Here is a 4,799-nt window from a genome sequence, read left to right as displayed (position 1 = left end):
AAAACAGTAAATATCATAAACCAAAACCTTTGTCCTTTCATCAACGATTAACTTCCCTACCTTTACATTGTCTTAAAAGTGAAGTCCATCATAACTGCACTAGGGCAACTAACGTAGTTCAGTTGGTTTTAAGCACTGCTGTGAGAAAATGTATTTGAACACAAGTTGAAATAGAGGAAGAAATGAACCAAGGAAAATAGAAATTCAAAAGAAGTGGAATACATATAAAAATAAACAAAATTCCAAATAAACATAAGGATACTTTTTTTTTTTTTAACGAGGGTGATTAAACATCAGAATAAGTTGCCCAGATAGGTTGTAGAGTCTCCATTCTTGAAGATATTCAAGACTCAGCTGGCCACAACTGTGAAGACCCTTCTTTGAGCACAGGGGTCACACCAGAGGGTCTCCAGAACCACCTTTCCACATCAGCCAATGCATACATCTGTGGATAAAGCTGGCACTAAATCCCTTTGAAAAACTGAAAGCTCGTAAGGCACTTGGCAGGTAAAACCTTAAGATATTTACATGTATTTTTTGGCAGAAAGGGAAGGCAATAAACATGTGCACAGATCTACCCCCAACATAATTTCAGAATCTTGCTTTTAGAAAAGGCAATGTCATGTATACTGTTGATGAAAGTGAAGCACTGTAATTGTCAGTAAATCAGATGGTGGTATTCTTCTGGGTTATTTTAAAAATTCATATAAATTAATTTTTAAAATGTCTCTTTTGCCCTTGTATTATTGCTGTTGTTACTGTTTGGAGTTTGAGTTTCTGCTGACTTCAGTCACCTATTTACTAACTGCCAGTGAGCACTGAACTGGCCGGCTTCTTCTTATGCTTAAATTCAAGGTACTTGTGGATATTCTATGATCAGACTTGGCTAACTGTTTATTTCCCCAGATCCACTACCTGATTAGAATTTCAGAAAAACTGAAGTGACGTTTAGATTTTGTATGGTGAATGCAAAGAACAGATTTCCACATGATTATATCAAAATTAATAACATTTCACATAAAATTTCAAGTATCAGAGCTGGTAAGAAACAAATAATTGTTCTCAGGCAATTGCCAAACTAATTTGTAGCTGCACAATTCCAAGCTTATTTTACTGCTTAACTACTGAGAAGCAGTAGTTGTGGATATCACTGCTCCTATATCATTGTATTTTCTACAAAAATTAATAGCAAATAATGTAGTCCTCTATCCAACAATCACACTGCCAGTTGTTACCAAATCACTGATATTTGGAAGGCTGAAAAGACTTTTTATCAAAGCTTCTTCTTCAAGTTCACCGGTTCTTGAATTCTTCCTAATGCCTTCTGCAGCTGCTGGGTGATGCCAGTAATTCTCCTTTCAGAGATTCTCTAAGTTAGGCTGGCTATGCCTATAGTAACAGTTACTAACTGGAACAGATTTGTAAATCAAAGTATTTGGTGCTAAGAACTTGGCTTCTATGTCATACGCATTTCAAAGAGTTTTACTTTGGCCAAGCTGCGATCTGATCCCAAGGATTGCAAGTCAGTGGTGGCAACTGGATGCTTTAAGCAGGCTCTGTTAGCTTCATATCAAAGGAATTCAATTCATAAGCACCACTACTCCTTTGTGATGTGAACTAAAGCATGTTAAGTGAAGATGGTGTTAATACTTGTTTAAAAAACGCACTGTTGAAAAGACTGCAACAGCTACAACCCTTATTCTGTGATTAGAGTACCTGATAGGTACCTTACAAAGAACTCGAAAGAATCAACACATTTGTTAACGTGTATTAATCAAAGAAAAAAGTGTTGGAATTAGTAACACAAAGAGAGAAGGCATGGGTGAAGTTAACCACTGCACACAAAGTCAGCCAATGTAGCTGACCCTGAATTGTTATACAGTTCGTACTCATTTTTTCCTCCTTATTCACTCTGCTTTTTAACTAGTTTAAGTTTTGACATCTCAGTCAGTAATCTGCTAATAAGCAAACACTACAAACAGATAATTAAGCAATATGTGGAAAAAAAAAAATGGTGAAAGATCTTTGCGTCTCCCATGAGGTAGCAAACTGGATTTTTAATACATGATTAGGCAATGGCAGTAAGTAAGCAGACAGTTTAAAGAAGTTTTTTCAATCATTTATATGGAGCTTATCTACTTTTGTGACCATGCTCTCTATAGCGACCAACACTTTGTTTTTCACTGACTTACTGTGTTCAGGCAATACAGCTATCCCTTATTTTCCTTAAGAATTGAGTCTGTATTTTACTTTACAGATTAAAAAAGTTATGTGCCACATCAGATTAAAAAAAGTTATGTGCCACATCATACTTCTAAAACCAATGCGAACAGTAGGAAATAATGGAGAATTAATGGAAATGAATTAATGAAGGATAGTGCAACCTATTTAAATAGATAGTGTGCATTTTCAGATGAATAAAAAAGAGTGGCAGTCTTAAATTATGCATTTATTCTACAATTACCAAAAACCTATAACAGCCAAAAGTAACTCATGTTCTTTCTTGATACAGCCAGGGACCTGTGGATTACAAGGATGTTGTTTACATTTTCAGTTTAATCTGCAAGTAGAGTCCACCAGTGTCCTGACTGGAAGCTCTACATTTGAGGAAAAAACATTAAACACAAAGAAGAAGGAACAGGTCTTTAGCAGGTTGCTCCTTTCTCTTTTTTTTCTTTTTACAGTTCTTTGCCTTTAAACATGTTTTACAGCTTTTATGGGTGCTAAGCTATCTAATAAGCCCTGAGTAAATATAAAAGGCACCTGCAAAATCTAGGCTTTTGCTAGTCATTTAAATTTCTTTCTCCACAGACCCACGTGTTCCCATGCTGCTAGTACAAGCAATTACAAGGAAAGACATTAGAAATCAATGTGGAGGTTGCTACAGATGTACTGCAGTGACCAGGAAGATCTCCAGCACCAGACAGATGGGCAGCATGCAGAGCAAGCTACACATTCCCTTGAAGAGGCACTGTCTCTTCGTGTCTGCACCATCAAAGGTGGGCATTACTGTAGCATGTGTAGTAATAATAATCCTGCAGTTTGTATCTTTTGGCTTTATTGCAGAATAAGGAACATTCATCAGGCATTTTCCAATGCAGACAGAAAGCTACACCTGCTTAGTAAAGCTATACCTGGGGATAATAATGCTGGCAGAGATACTGGGAAAAAATGAGTGAAGTATGGGAGAGCACTAAATTATCTTTCTATATTTGCACATGTTCTTTATTAAGTCAGAGCAACTTAAATTCAATATGCAACGTGAACTATAAAGAACCAATTAAAACTCAATAAATAAATAATAGCTCTATATGGACAAAGATTTTCTAGCATTTTTAGTGGATACTTTATACTTGGCTAGTTTTGTTGCTCTATACTTCAGCACAGACGCTTTGATAATTTTGCTATCCGTATAGTGCAGTGAGCGTCTGAGAGTCAGGGCTGCTTGTTGACATTTAGGTGAAACCTGACTTTCAATGTGAACTTAAATGAGATAAATTAATTAAATAATCTTGAAAATTGCTGGCTTGTAGAGCATTATGTACTTCACTTAGCAGTGCTTGCAGATCTGCTTCTAAAAAGCAGGATGATGTTCAAATGGTCCATCATTCTCAGATAGCTGGTTGTTCCTTGTTCTGTCTCAGACTTCATGTGTTATCTTGCACAAATTTGTTCTACTTTTTTCTCTTAATTTCACGAGAGGGGATAACACTGCAAAACTACCATGTTAGTTGATGAGGCACAAGCACCAGTAAAGATAAGAGCAGTCAGATAAACCTACAAGATAAGAGACCCTCAATCAAATCCAAGGTGTTTCAAGACACCTAAGTATGTCAAGTTACACAACTCCAACATTTACAAATCTTGCAGGAGCTATGAGGAAATAACATAAGCGAAAATCATAATAGATTCCACCTTCTTACAGAGCAGCAAACGTGACATGTTTGCTTTGATGAGAAGTTATCAAGAAAAGGAAATAAACCTTCCATTTCTTCCCACTGCTTAGTTAAAGGTAAATTTAAAAAGCAACATTAAAAAACAACCAGAGGAAACTCAGGTGTACAGCATTTCACACTCTACTGCCCATTACCACTTCAGGTGTACTTTAACTGCTATCTTTTCATTTATGTGAGAAAGATAAGCAAGATAATTTCTTTCACAAGATTACACCTCTTCCCCTCCATTAGAACCTACACCTGACATGTTTTCTCACAGTCATGTTTTATGAGTGGGCTTACACTGGGAAACTAACTGTGACAAGTGTGTATCCCAAAGCAACTGTAGCTGGCCATATCATACTACAGCTCCAGGAGCACACTCTAGGAATGTGAGATGTGGGAGCCTTCACTAGGGGAACCTCTCTCTTCATTCCAGAGGCCTGAGGCAACTTCGAGCAGCTTATAAGACCACAGGGACGAGGCCTACCTGGACTTGACACCTCATCACTGCAGCAGCTAAGTCGTTAGCTGGGTGGTTGGCGAGAGCGCAGCTTCATGAAGCACGAAGCCAAAATCAGCACTAGCCCCGCTGCTCCAGCAGAGACAGCAACAGTCCTCAGATGCCCCCTGGTGATTTCCAGCTGCACTGCAACTCTTTCATCGACCTCTTGAAGAATACTTTTGGGGAAGGAGAGAAACTGCAAAGAAGGAGTTTGCATGGCTATGTTGCACTTTGTGTCCCGCTCTGAAGTGGGGAGCACTCGCTTCTTCCTCGGTAGACAGCCCCGATGATAAAACACACAGGTACAGCTTTACATTTGAGGTTTCAAAGCATATCAGAAGCATTCTTGCTGGGATCAT

At 38.0% G+C, this 4,799-nt stretch overlaps 1 long non-coding RNA gene across 1 annotated transcript; it reads left to right on the top strand.

Moving 5' to 3' along the window:
- The first annotated feature begins 346 nt into the window (after positions 1-346).
- On the top strand, positions 347-4,799 carry LOC104910326 (uncharacterized). Its single transcript, XR_792964.4, has 3 exons — positions 347-507; positions 2,812-2,999; positions 4,375-4,799. It is a non-coding gene; the product is annotated as an uncharacterized LOC104910326 (long non-coding RNA).

This window comes from Meleagris gallopavo, chromosome 3 (genome assembly GCF_905368555.1).
Source record: "Meleagris gallopavo chromosome 3, MGAL_WU_HG_1.1, whole genome shotgun sequence".
Lineage (NCBI taxonomy): Eukaryota > Metazoa > Chordata > Aves > Galliformes > Phasianidae > Meleagris > Meleagris gallopavo.
This window is presented reverse-complemented; position numbering and strand designations above follow the sequence as displayed.